The sequence below is a fragment of the Trichechus manatus genome, unplaced genomic scaffold, assembly GCF_000243295.1.
Source record: "Trichechus manatus latirostris isolate Lorelei unplaced genomic scaffold, TriManLat1.0 scaffold00086, whole genome shotgun sequence".
Lineage (NCBI taxonomy): Eukaryota > Metazoa > Chordata > Mammalia > Sirenia > Trichechidae > Trichechus > Trichechus manatus.
Window position 1 is genome coordinate 10,961,153 of NW_004444022.1, and position 15,456 is coordinate 10,976,608.

A 15,456-nucleotide genomic window follows, 5' to 3' on the forward strand; every position below is an offset into this window, starting at 1 on the left:
TATAAATTGTCCTCTGAGGACTGCCTTTGCTGTGTCCCAAAGGTTTTTGTATGATGTGTTTTCATTCTCATTTGATTCTAGGAATTATTTGATTCCATCTCAGATTTCTTCTATTACCCAATGGTTTGTAAGCAGAGTGTTATTCAGTTGTCATGTAACTGGTTTTTTTTCCTTGCTCTTCCTGTTGTTAATTTCTACCTTGATGGTGTTGTGGTCAGAGAAGATGCTTTGTATTATCTCAGTGTTTTGGATCTTGTTGACGATTGCTCTGTGGCCTAAAATGTGATGTATTCTAGAGAACGTTCCATGTGCATTGGGAAAGAATGTGACTTTGCAGCTGTTGGGTGGAGTGTTCTATATATGTCTGTGAGGTCAAGTTGGCTGATTGTGCCCTTTACGTCTTCTGTATCTTTGTTGAGTTTCTTTCTAGATGTTCTGTCCATTACAGAGAGTGACGTGTTGAAGACTCCCACTATTATTGTGGAAGTGTCACTTTCTCTTTTCAGTGCTTTTAGAGTTTGTATTATATATTTTGGAGCCCTGCCATTGGGTGCATAGATGTTTATTATGGTTATGTCTTTGTGATGCATCACCCGCTTAATCATCATATAGTGTCCTTCTTTGTCTTTTATGGTGGATTTTGTTTTAAAATCTCTTTTATCTGATTAGTATTGCCATTCCAGCTCTTTTTTAGTAGGAGTTTGCTTGATATATTTTTTTCTATCCTTTGATTTTTAATAAATTTACATCTTTGTTTCTAAGGTGTGTCTCTTGTAGACAGCATATTGATGGATGCTGTTTTTTTAATCTATTCTCTAACTGTCCGTCTCTATGGGTGCATTTAGGCCATTTACATTCAGTGTAATTATTTATAGGTGTGAGTTTTTGCTGTGATTTTGTAGTGCTCTTTTTTGTGGTATTGACGTTTTTGTTTGTTCCTCTTACTCTCCTATGCTGAATTCCTTTTGCTGGTGTTTTTTTTTTTTTTTTAAATTTCTTTTGTTTTTGTAGGTTTTGTTTTTACTGAGACTTTATGTTTTTCTTGTTTAGTTTGATAAATAGGTTTGTTAACTTTGTTTGTGGTTACCTTTAAATTTACCCTCATGTTCCTAGGTTTAAACCAGTCTATTATTTACTTGTGTCGCCTTGCCTTCCTCTCCATTAGAAGGTTCTATTCCTACACTGTTTATTCCTTCTTTTATTGTTCTGATGTTGTTGTCATTTACAGATTAACTTCTCTTGTTCCCTGTTGTATTTCTTTTGGTTTTGGATAATCCTTGAGAGTTCCTTTCCTAGGTTGGTATCTGGCTAGTATGACCCTGCTTCCTAGATTCAGCCTGTGGTGTGATATTGTTTGTTCTTAGATCGAAGGACTCTGTTTAATACTTCTTGTTAGTTGGTTTGGTTTTTACATAGTCCCTTAATTTCTATTTATCTTGAAATGTCTTAATTTCACCACCATATTTGAATGAGACTGTTGCAGGATATATTACTGTTGGCTGGCAATTTTTTTCTTTCAAGGTTTTATGTATGCCATCCCCTTGCCTTCTTGCCTGCGTGGTTTCTGCTGAATAATCTGAGCTTAGTCTTATTGTTTCTCCTCTGTATGTGACTTTTTGTTTTTCTCGAGCTGCTCTCAGGATTCTTTGTCTTTGGTTTCAGCGAGTGTGTTTATGATATGCCTTGGTGATTTTCTTTCAGGATCTATCCTACATATGGTTTGTTGAGCTTCTTGGATGGTCAGCTTTTCATCTTTCATGATATTGGGGAAGATTTCTGTCAGTAGTTCTTCAATGAGCCTCTCTGTGTTTTCTGGTTTCTCCCCCTGTTCTGGTACTCTGATCACTTGTGAATTTTTGCTTTTGATTGTATCCCATGTAATGCTCAGAATTTCTTCATTTTTCTTCATTTTTTTTTTTCTGAGTTTTTCCTCAAACAGAGTTGTATCCAAGTGTTTGTCTTCAATTTTGCTGATCCTATCTTCCATCGTTTCAAACCTATTCCACAGCCCTTCTGTGACACTGTCCATTTCTGAAATCTTGTTTATCTTTTGGATTTCTAATTTTTGTTTTTGTATGATTTCTAGTTGTGGATTTATTTTGGCATTTTGTTCCTGTATTATTTTTCTGAATTCTTCCATTTTTTTATCTGTATTTTCCATGAATTTGTCTGCCTTTTCCATGAATTTGTGTATTTTTTCCTCATTTTTGTCTGTTTTTTGCTTCAACTCTTGGGTAGCTCTGCATATTAGAGATTTAAATTCCCAATCAGATTGTTCTAGTGCCTTTTCTTCTACTGGAAAGTCATCTGGTGTTTTATTTTGGACACCTACTGGAACCATCCTGTCCTGTTTCTATATGTGTTTTGATATTGTCTGCTGTCTTTGGGTCATTCAGTAGTTATTTTCCTCATTTATTGATTGTAGATTAGTTTGTTTCATCCTGCTTTTTTGTTTTATTTGTTAAGTCTGAGCAGGCGGGCTGTGCGTTCTTTGTTGTTTGCTCGTTTTTAGGCACAACACTTTTTACCTCCTTCTCCAGTGGGCGGGGTCAGTCACTCAGGTATTGTACAGCAGGGCAGATCCAGCTGAAGGGGATTTGCTGGGATGGGTGATTTGTGGCACATACTAGGGCCAATAGGGTGGGCTGGGAATCAGTGCATGGCAGGTTCTGGTTGGCCGTGCCTGTGCTGCTTGGGGGTGTGATGTTCAGTGCATAGTGCAGGTGCACAGGAAGGAGGGGGGCAATTGTGATGTGTGGAGCTAAGATGGGTTGAGAAAGAGGAGAGAGGAACAGGAGCCAAAAACATATGCGCAAAGAAACAAACAGAAAGGAGTGCTAAGGGAGCTTACCATTGGAGTGGAGAGATGAGAACCTGAGAAATGGAGAAAAACAAAAAGGAAAAAAGAAAAAAGATAAAAGAAAAAAATGAGTAATTAAAAACTAGAACAAAAGAAAAAAAAAAGGAACTCTTAGGGATCCCACTGGTATGGCTGCGAAGACTGGGGAAGTTGCTCCCAGGCTGTGAAGTACAGCCTGGCTAGATGGCGTAGAGGTGTCACACAGTGTCAGGTATTCAGGAAACAGGAAGAGAAGGTAAGTTTAGGGAGATGAGAAACTTAGAAATGAAGAATGACAAGAAGGGAAAAAGAGAAGAAAACAAAAGAAAGAAACAAAGAACCCCCCCCCCCAAAAAAAAAAATCCAAAAAAAACAAAGGCCTTCAGGGAGGTCAGTACATGTGTGCACAGAGTAATGGAGTACCTCCCAAGCTGCGCAGTACTGCCTGGCTAGAAGGGGCCTCGAAGCGAAGAAAAGAAAAAGAAAAGAACAAATCAAAACATAACAAACAGACAAAAGCCCTGGGTGTCCCACCAGCGTGGCATCATGGGCCAGGAAGCAGTTTCACAGTCGACCCATATTTTGCAGCCTTCCAGGAAGAAGCAAAGGTAGCACTTGGAGCCAGGTATTTGAGAGAAAGGAGGAGGAGATGGTGAGAGGTAAGGAAGAAATCTGAAGAAGCGGAAAAAAGCAACACTAGCAGCCAACAAATGGTGCTTAGGGAGACAGCCAGTGCCGGCAGGTGGAACAGAAGCTGCTTCGAGGTGAAGCCAGTACTTCCCAGTCAAGAGACTGTGGTCGCAGGAAGCAGAGGAGGCTGAGTGGGGGTGAAGAAAGGTGGGGGGTGAGAAAGCATATGTCACTGGTTCCCGGTTGTTCTGTCTCCTGCTGGAAGCTCCGTGAAGCTGCTTTCTTGTACCCACTGTTTGCCGATCTCCAATAGGAGTCCAAGGTGGTGGATCTGTGCTGCATAAGCTGATAGGGGACCTCTGCATGTATCTCTTCTCGCTCTCAGTTCTCTGTCAGTTTCTTATTCCATTTGGCTTGGCTGAGTTCTTTATCTCTTCATTTGATGCTTATGGTTTCAGAATTGATGTGTGTCTCTGTTTGACTTAGTTTTTTGGATCTTTGCTGTGGAGAGATGGTGTGGTGCTTCTGTCTATAGCACCATGTTGCCTGGAAATCTCCAGTTCTGAGGATTTTTGTTTTCTTTATGTTGAGGTATAATCTGTACTGAAGACCATAGTCTTTGATCTTCATCATTAAGTGCTTCAAGTCTTCTTCACTTCCAGCAAGCTTTATGGTATGAACCAAGAAGTGATGGGAGGAGTCAGAGCCTCTGTGTGTCTCACTAGGTTGGGTCTGGGGGTCAAAGTTACTGCAGTTCTTGTGCTGTAAGTGCAATGAAGGGCAGTCAAGACCAGGACTTCACCTCCAGGAGCCTGAGTCAGAGACACTGTTAGTAGCTAAGGTGAAAGCTGCAGACATTAAATAGATTTAAAATTAAGAGATTTAGTTATTGAACCAAGAAATAGACTTCACTGAACTATGGTTAACCGTCATGGCATTACCAGGCTGGGACCACGATTGTGGAAATGTGTGACTGCAGACCTTGTTTATGGGGTTCATTGCTTGTGTGTATATCATATCTGGACTAATTGTGGACTCCTTTATTGGAGAATGGATGACAATAGTGAATGGATCATCTTTATCTTTTTTCCCTCACTCCTATAATAATAGGCGGAAGCAGAAACTCCAAAAATCCTGACTGTGACTGCATATCAGTTTGCCTTCTTCTGATATATTTTATCACATCTCCTGCTACTATTCTTGATTTCTTTTCAAGTTCTGAACTCAAATATTTGGTATTCCAAAAGAGAACTCTTCTATGAACATTATTTTGAATGGTTCAAGGAGTTCGTTCAACTTTCACTTCAGTTTCCAGCACCTTGTATTATTATAGATTGAAAGAACAGTGCTGTCTTGCCATGATTTTTGATATAGTACACTGTATTGCTGTATGTGTTTCATTCAAACTGATAGAGTGAACAATGGGGGTGAAGTGTGTTCTTCATAATCAAATAATTTTACTAGATACATATTAGATGAGTTTTAGAGTCTTTTAAACTTACCAATTACATTTGAATTCTTGCATCTGAAGACTTTTGACCTTCTGTAAAGGAACTCTGTAGAGCCAGGATGGTTGTTCCCAGTCTGTATGTCAGGAATCCTCAGGTGGTACAAACGTGGTTGCTAACTGCTCCATCTGCCCAGAGTTGCCTCGGAAGAAAGGCTTGGAAATCTACTTCAGAAAAAGCAGCCATTGAAGACCCTATGAAGCACAGCTCTATTTTGATACACATGGGGTGACAGTGGGCCACAATCAGCTTGATGGCATCTCTTGGTATGTAAGTCATTTGGAACAAGTTAAGTCCTTAGATTCATCTCCGTAACCCCACTGTGCCTAGCACATTGTTTATGTTTACCAGATGATTAGTTAGTGTCTCTTGATTGAATGTATTATTGTCTATTTACAGATAAGTACATGCTCTTCTCTAAATACTTTTTCATACTGCCATTTCTCTGGTTCTTCCTTTCTAGCTCCCTCTTCCACATATAAGGGCCCCTGTGATTATATTGGGCCCAGTTGGATAATTTAGGCTACTCTCCCTATTTTAAGGTTGGCTCATTAGTGATCTTAATTTCATCTGCAACCTTAATTCTCCTTTGTCATGATGTAGTCACAGGTTATGGGGATTAGGATATGGACAACCTTGGGGAGCCATCATTCTGCCTACCACAATTGTTTTGAATTTACTAATGATAAAACTGAAGTCCAGGTAGTGAAGCCATACTTCTAATAAGTGTGGAAGATGGACTGAAACCATTGTCGACTGAGTCATGCTACATTGGTTACTGATCATAAAAGTTTTCATGTAGCCTGAGAAATTTGGTCTTGGCACTGTAGGCAGTGAAGATGCACTGTTTCCTCAGCAGGGAAGTGACATGTTGTAATAGGTATTTTAGGATGAGTAGTCTGGCATTGGTATTTCAAATAAGAGCACCGTATACCAGTAGGTAGGTAGGTGGACAGTGGCACTAGATGAGCCTGGAGATGGAGGCAAAGTCCAGATTTGTCAGAAATTTTACCTTAAGGATTTTAGCCTTTGACCCAAGGGCCAATACGTATCGAATGCAACAGAATGTATCTCTATTTAGGTGTTTCTGGTCCTGCACAATTTCATGTTGTTGTCAGCTTCCCCGAGTTGGGGTCACTGATCTTCTGCTTGCAACCTAGTCTTTCTCCTGTTTCCCAGTGCCATTTATGACCTGGCAATCTGCTCCTCTAAAGATTACAGTCTAAAAAACCTTTTAGGGAAATTCTACTCTGTCACATGGGTTGCCATAAGTCAAAATCGACTCCCTGGCACCTAACGACAGCAACGAAGTAGTAATAATTCTGTGACATCGTCAAAGTGCTATAGTATTGAAACTAGTCCCCACCCTGGTCACAGAGATTCAGTCCCCTCCTGTTCCTAGTGTTTTAAATGAGTTGCTGCCTTGCTCCCTGGTTGAGGTTTTGCCCCATAACCTGCCTAGTAAATCACTTTTCTTGTAGGACAGGGGCCCCAGGCTTTCTTGCCAGTTACCTTCTCCCAAGTGACTGCTTGCTTGTAAGGATCCTTAAGTATGACCTTTCCCCAAATACTCTGTTTTTGTGCTCTGCTCATCCTTTGTGCTTTTGGGTCACATTGGTAATAAACCTTTGAACCCCTATGCTAACTCCTTGACATGTAAAGTATTTTATTGTTCCACAGGCACTTTAAACTTAGTGGAGGAAACACAGATAGCTTTCCAATACAAACCAAACTTCAATGAGTGCTGTGGAGTAGGGGATATGATGAGTTTGAGGTACCTAGGGGCATGTAGTGGAAACCAGAGCACATCAGAACTATGTTTCTGACTGCTCAGCTTTAGCACTCAGGTAGCAGCATATGGAAGGAAAATTTCTCACAGAGGAAAGATAGTGGGAGGGAAGTAATTTGGGAGACTTACAAAAATCTAGGTTAAAGTGACAGTTTAAATTAATATATTGGCAATACATAGGGAGGAAGGAGTAATACGATTTTCTAATAAAGAATTTCCATGAGAATGTAGTCTGAAAACAGTGAAATCTGATACAGGCTGCATATACTGATTTAAAAAATTTAACAAAAGCCCAATAAGGAACAAGAAAAATCTTATGACTCAAATCCCCAACCTCTCATGATTGATTGCATTTTTAAGAATTTTAAGGTTGGCTATTTAATTATCTACTTTTGAGTTCTGTGATTGAGGAAAAAAATGACAAGATCAAGCCTTATATGCATAAAATAAAAACTATTTGATGGAGATAATTTCTTCTACTCTAGTTCCGCTTTGAATTGAAGCTATGAAGCAGATATTTAAATAAATTACTTTTCAGGAGTTTGGGTTAAAACATGAGGATGAACTTGAATAACTGGAAGTTCTATATTAACTATAAAGCACATAATCTTTAAAAATAACAAATGAATAAATGAAGACATAACTGTGGCATTTGACTGGTTTTAATGTAAATCAATATAAGTAGTGAATATATTGTAATTGAAGAGTCTACTATCAATAAAGTTCAAATTATTGAATTCTAATGAAAGGAAAAACAAGTAAGTAGCTAAGCTTTCTGATGATTAGAGGGATTAAGTAGGCTGAAATCAAAACAGAGTTGAATGATATCTTCTGTTTACTTGTGGAAAAAATACTATATCTGCCTATCTCAAGTAGACAACAAAATAAAACCAAATAAATTTGGGGAGCCTTTCTTTTTTTATTTAGCATTTAAAATTTTTTTATTGTGTTTTAGGTGAAAGTTTACAGTGCAAATTAGTTTTTCATTCAAAAATTTTATATGCAAATTGTTTTGTGACATTAGTTGCAATCCCCACAATGTGTCAGCACTCTTCCCCCTTTCCCTTTCCACCCTGGGTTCTCAGTGTCCATTCATCCAGTTTTTCTGTCCCTTCCTGTCTTCTCATCTTTGCTTTTGGGCAGGTGTTGCCCATCTGGTCTCGTATACTTGATTGAACTAAGAAGCATGCTCCTCATGTGTGTTATTGTTTGTTTTATAGACCTGTCTGATCTTTGGCTGAAAGGTAGACTTCAGGAGTGGCTTCAGTTCTGAGTTAGCAGGATGTCCAGGGGCCATAGTCTTGAGGATTCCTTTAGTTGCCAACCAGTAAGTCTGGTCTTCTTTGTAAATATGAAGTTTGTTCTACATTTTTCTCCCACCCTGCCCAGGACGCACTATTGTGATCCCTGTCAGAGAGATCGGAAGCAGTAGCTGGGCACCATCTAGTTCTTCTGGGCTCAGGCTGATGGAGGCATTGGTTCATGTGGTCCATTAGTCCTTTGGACTAATATTTTCCTTGTATCTTTGGTTTTCTTCATTCTTCTTTGCTCTGAATGTGCTGAGACCAATAGATGTATCGCAAATGGCTGCTTGCAAGCTTTTAGGACTAAGACCTGAGATAATACTCACCAAAGTAGGATGTGAAACATTTTATTTATAAACTATGTTATGCCAGTTGACCTAGATGTCCACTGAGACCATGATCCTCGGCCCTCAGCCCCAGTAATTAACTCAGTCCCTCAAGGTGTTTGGATGTGTCTAAGGAGCTTCTTTGCCTTTGCCTTGGTCAATTTGTGCTGACTTTGGGGAGTCTTTCTAAGGGAAGCATTTGATGTTATAGAAGAGATTGAAGCCACTGTGAAAGGCTACCAGACATTACCCTCAAAATAAGCAAACAAAAAACCAACCACATGAAGAACCTGAAAATATTACCCTACCTTGGAGAAGGAGTAAAAAGGAGCAGATCCATGGGCTTGGTGCCATAATACCTGATATGCATCTCTCTTTTGCCATTTGGTATTTTTGTGACGTTGGATGAAGTGTTTATCTTCCTAGACCATAGATTCTTAGCCTGTAAATTAAGGAGAGGGGGAACCCCATTGATATTAATTCTATATCAAAGCACTATAGAATATGAGGCATTATTTCAAGCTAGAAGAGGCCAGATAGCAAAGGTAAAGATTTAACTCTAGAATAAAATTTTTATTAGAAACTATATAAACTCATTAGTAAAAATGCCCATAGTTATATAATATTGAAACATGGACAGAAAGCATACATCTATGTAGAAATTATAGGTCCAAGTTCATAGCAAATACAGCAAGGAAATAGAGTTCTATTTTGTCTGTTTTCATCACAGGCTGTACATGCTTATGAGATACTGTAAATCTTTAAAATCTATAGGAAAATCCAACACCTGTTCAACAAAAAGACAAATAATCCAGTTAAAAATAGGCAAAGAATATGAACAAACACTTCACCAAAGAAGACATTCAGGTGGCTAACAGACACATGAGGAAATGCTCTCGATCACTAGCTATTAGAGAAATGCAGATCAAAACTACAATGAGATACCATCTCACCCCAATAGTACTGGCATGAATCAAAAAAACAGAAAATAACAAATGGTGGAGAGGTTGTGGGGAGATTGGAACTCTTATGTACTGCTGGTGGGAATGTAAAATGGTACAACCACTTTGGAAAACAATATAGCACTTCCTTAAAAAGCTAGAAATAGAAATATAAGATCCAGCAGTCCCATTCCTAGGAATATACCCTAGAGAAATAACAGCTGTCACACGAGTAGACATATGCATGCCCATGTTCATTGCAGCTTTAAATTATATATGGCTCATATTATTTTTCTATTTAAAAACACTGTTCTAGAATATAAAATAAGTCTTTCTCAAGAAGACTTTAAAAAAAAAAAAAACACAAAACTTCCAAGGTTTTTGCCATCAAAAGACAATATCTGGAGGAGAAGAAAGTTATCAAATTGCCCCCAAATTTTTTTTTTTTTTTTTTTTTACCTGCTTTACCTTCCTCTCTGGAATCACTCTGTTTACTGCTGCTGCCATCATTCTGGCATCCAAGTGTGGAAACAAACACCTCTCTTACTCACCCTTTGTACAGGTAAGAAACCCAGTCTCTGCAAAAAGTATTTTTTGAACTACCGTGATAAAACAGAAGAAAACCAAAGAAAATTCAAGGAATGCTGAAGAGACTTGATCACAAAGCACAGGTTCCGACTGTGACCTTAGTTAACTTGCATCAGAGCTTCCAGACCTAATCCTCTCTCAAACAGGAAGCAGCCCTCAAGGCCAGGGGTCACAGACATAATAGCTTATAGAATACTCACTGCTTATATAAATGAGAAAAGTAGGTCTAGTGTAGACAGTAGGAGGTGGTGGTGACTGTGTAAATAAAGGCATCAAATTCAAAATTAAAAAAACAAAACAAAACGCACTTCTCTAATAATTGTTGAGGAGATAACCATGAACAATGTTCTCTGAAATAAAAACAAAGTTAAGAAAGTTAAGAAAGAAAGAACTAGGAAAGAAGATGAGTGGGCAAAGAAGGTGCTAAGAAGAGAAATTGAGCGTACAATGGCCCTGATTACTGTACACAGTACCCATCCCTATAAGACCCAAGAGGTCTGCATCATCATTTGACGTTTATAATATAAAGCACTTAATGTTTCTCAAAGTACTTTATGGATATTTTTGATTATTATAGACAATAATCCCTGGAGGTAGCTCTAATTCAACTGCTTTTGTTAACAAAGAAGAAAAGTAGGATAGACGTTAGAGAAGAAATACATTCAAGATCACATTATTTAAAATAGCACATTGAATGCCTAATTCTGATTCGGGCCTCAGTCTATGGAGTCACAGACACAGGAGCATGTGAATAGTGGATAGGAATCTGACTTGCAAGTATCTGTAACATTCCCTATTTGTTGTGCAACTTTGCTTTCTTGGTAACTTATTTCCTGAAAAAATGAATGGTGTCAGCAATAATGGAAGCCAATGCCTGTTGTGTAAAAAAAGCCATAATCAGGTCAGAGGAAAACATATGCCTCTAAAATAGCTATGCCCAGCCTAAAAGAAGACTTCAGGACAGTCAGATGATGATCCTTCAAAAGATCCTATCGTCTGAGTCTTGAGGGCTGTGATTTCTCCATATTCACAATAAAGATGACAAAAGAAATAGCTCTTTAAATATGTATCTTTGGAAGTGGCTATGTGGTATAGTAATAAAGGCATTGGACTGAAAGAGAAAGACCCAGATTTATTTCCAGCTCTCCACCACTGCAATTAACCTGAGGCAGGACATTTAACCTTGCTGGAGTTAGACTGTGGAGTCCTGGTGGCAAAGTGGTTAAAGCATTTGGCTGCCAACTGAAAGGCCTGTGGTTGGAACCCACCAGCCACTCCACTGGAGAAAGATGTGGCAGTCTGCTTCCATAAAGATTATAGCCTCGGCAAAGTCATAGAAGCTTTATAGACACAGCCAAACTCCTTGAGGGACCAAATTACTGGGCTGAGGGCTAGGGACTATGGCCTTGGGGGCATCTAACTCAACTGGCATAACATAGTTTATAAAGAAAATGTTCTACATCCTACTTTGGTGAGTGGTGTCTTAAAAGCTTGTGAGTGGCCATCTAAGATACTCCACTGATCCTACCCTGTCTGGAGCACGGGAGAATGAAGAAAACCAAAGACTCAAGGGAAAGATTAGTCCAAAGGATTAATGGACTACAACTACCACAGCCTCCAACAGACTGAGTCCAGTACAACTAGATGGTGCCTGCCTACCACCACTGGCTGCTCAGACAGGGATCACAATAGAGGGTTCCAGACAGAGCTGGAGAAAAATGTAGAACAAAATTCTAACTCACCCACACACACAAAAAGACCGGACTTACTGGTCTGACAGAGACTGGACAAACCCCCGAGAGTACGGCCCGTGGACACCCTTTTAACTCAGTACTGAAGGCACTCTTGAAGTTCACCCTTCAGCTAAAGATTAAACAGGCCTATAGAACAAACCGCACACATAGTTCAACCATGTATAGGAGACTAAATGGGCACACCAGCTCAAAAGCAAAGATGAGAAGTCAGGAAGGGACAGGAAAACTGGACAAATGGAAATGGGGAATCCAAGGTTGAGAAGGGGAGAGTATTGACACATTGTAGGGTTGGCAACCAATGTCCCAAAACAATATGTTTTAATTATTTAATGAGAAACTAATTTGCTCTGTAAACTTTCACCTAAAGCACAATAATAAAAAAGAAAATTGCAACATATGAACTATACTGATTTTGATAAAATAGTAATGCAGTATAACTATGGATAAATTATTTATAAACTCATGGCAAATTTCTAAAAAAAGAAATATTTATCTCTGGTGGAAGGAATATGTGAAATAATATGTAAAATCAAATCAATTCACATATTTATTGGCTATCTTAGAATAGAGATTCTATTTTTTCCTCCTTTGTGGAAAGGCTTAATGGTTTATATTCATGTGCTGGACATTTTTCCAGAGTCAGTTTCAGCAGACATGCTGTTGATCCACTCTGACTTACTTACTCATTAAAGTATATATCTAAAAGACTTGCATAAAAACAACTAATAGAATTGATAAGAGAATTTGGTAAATTGACTAGATATGTATTATATAAGCTAAAGTAATCAATAGATTTTTCTCCATTCTAGCAAGAAATACCTAGAAATACCACCTTTATAACAGCGACAAAACTATAAAACACTTAGAAGTAAATTTAACCAGAAGAGTAGAAAAACTCATTGCCACTGAGTGGATTTTGACTCATAGCGACTCTATAGGACAGAGTAGAACTATCTCATAGTGTTTCCAAGGAGCAGCTGGTGAATTCGAACTGCTGACCTTTTTGTTAGCTGCCGAGCTCTTAACCACTGTGCCACCAGGGCTGCAGAAGAGTAGAAGACCTATACAAATAAAATAATGACACTTAATTAAAGTGATACTATAAAATTTGAATAAAGTGATAGGCGTACCATGTTCTTGGATGGGGAAAGCAATATCATGAAAATGTAGACTCTCCCAAAATTAATATATATTGATACAATTTCAATTTAAGTCCCAACAGACTTATTTTCTTATTTGAATAAAATGATGGAAGAATAAATGTCTGAGAACAGCCAATAAAAATGTTAAAAAAAGGACAGCAAGGAGGCATTCTTCATATCAGATATCATAGCATACTATAAAACCCCTGTAATCAAATTGTTATAAGAATAGATGAATAGATTCATAGAAGAGAATATAGAATAAAAAATATAATAAATACAAGGAATTAATAATGACAAACTTGGTGACTTTAATTTCTTCTGGGAGTAAATAAACATGGGTTCCCAACTTATACTATGTACAAAAATAAATTTCAAATACATAAAAATATAAGAAAAAAAAGAAAAAAGAAAAAACACAGGGGTCAGGAAAATTGCCTTAGCCAAGGCAAATAACTCATTAACTACAAAGAAAAAAGAGGATTTATTTAACTACTTAAAAACTGAAAATCTATGTATTGAAATCCATACCAAAAGAAAAAAAGTTGATAAACACAAACAGATATGGTTAACATATGTAATAATGATGGTTAATATCTATAAAAAAAGAAAATTGTTGGGACAAAATCAAATAGCCCAAGAAAAATGGGCAAATGTTATGAGTATATGATTCCTGGAAGAATACATAGTCAACAAACATATCAAAAGATGCTCAAATTTATATGTAAGAAAATCCAAATGAAAGTAAATGAGATATAACTTTATAAATATCAGAATAGTAAAAGTTAAAAAGACTAGCAACAGAAATTGTTGGTAGAGATATAAGGAAAAGCTTATTCTTATATATTTCTAGTGGCTCTTTCCAAACGCTTTGGGAAGGAATTTAGAATTTCAGTGTTGTGAATTTATATCATAAAAATAAAAGCATCACTACATGGAAATATTTATTATGGCATTTTTGTTCTGGCAAAATCCAGAACACAAAGTGCCCATCTGTAGGTTATAGCTATACTTTGGAATACCATGAGACCATTTAAAAGAAAATATTAAAGTTATAATGGCTAACTTGGGGGATTTCCATGAGGTACTATTGATAAAAGAGAAGTTTAATAATATGACACAGTTTTAATAAAACAAATGGAAAACAGATTCTATATACGTATCTGTATATATTTCTCTGTACATGTAAGTCTGTGTAGGATTGTATGAGAAAATATGAAAGGGCACACAACAGACTGCTAAAATAGTTGAGCTGAGGAGTGAAGCGGGGACAAAAAAGATTGCCCTCCCTAAAATGAATCACATTTATGCATTTATATGCCTGTATGTATGCGTAATTTAATTTAAATAAAACAGGTTAACAGTCTTCAAAAAATTATCAAGATGTGGATGAGAGAAGTGATACTGAAGAGATACTTGTAAATTTACCATAATTTGTAAGACAAGTCATTTGGAAACTTCAATATTTTTGTAACAAAGTACTTGAGACCCACTTCAAAATTCATGCCACAGTTATGAATTACTACTCTGAGTAGAGCTTCCCCATTTTTTTCATGTCATAGCACATATAGGAAATGATGATATTTGCCCAGAACACTGGCATAACTGGGCAGCCACTGTGAGGAACTGTGTGCTCCTATAAGTCATCATAGGTGTGCTCCAAAGACTGGGTGGGGAGGTTCGTTCCAGACAACTAGAAAGTTAAAATGTTTGTGTGATTTTTTAGAATGCCGGAACTTCTATTTTATTGACAGATTACTTACTATTTTTCTTAACAAGAAATTCTATTGTTACACATGGATTATATTAGTTTACACTGTTGTTGTTCTTAGGTGCCATCGAGATGGTTCTGACTCATAGCGACCGTATGTACAACAGAATGAAACACTGCCCTGTCTGGCGCCATCCTCAAAATCATTGTTATGTTTAAGCCCATTGTTGCAGCCACTGCATCAATCCATCTTGTTGAGGGTCTTCCTCTTTTTCGCTGACCATCTACTTTACTAAGTCTGATGTCATTTTCCAGAGACTGATCCCTCCTGAAAACATGTGCAAAGTATGTGAGATGTAGTCTCGCCATCCTTGCTTCTAAGGAGCATTCTGGTCGTACTTCTTCCAGGCAGATTTGTTCGTTCTTTTGGCCATCCATGGTGTATTCAGTATTCTTCTCTAACACCACAGTTCAAAGGCGTCAATTCTTCTTCGATCTTCCTTATCCATTGTGCCGGCTTTCACATGCATATGAGGTGATTGAAAACACCATGGCTTGGGTAAGGTGCACCTTAGTCTTCAAGGTGACGTCTTTGCTTTTCAACACTTTAAAGGCATGTTTTGCAGCAGATTTGCCCAACATAATGCATCCTTTGATTTCTTGACTGCTGCTTCCATGGGTGTTGATTGTGGATCCTAGTAAAATGAAATCCTTGACAACTTCAATCTTTTCTTTGTTTATTGTGATGTTGCTTATTGGTACAGTTGTGAGGATTTTTGTTTTCCTTATGTTGAGGTGTAATCCATACTGAAGTCTTTGATCTTCATCAGTAAGTGCTCAAGTCCTCTTCATTTTCAGCAAGCAAGGTTGTGTCATCTGCATAACACAGGTCGTTAATGAGTCTTTCTCCAATCCTGATGCCCT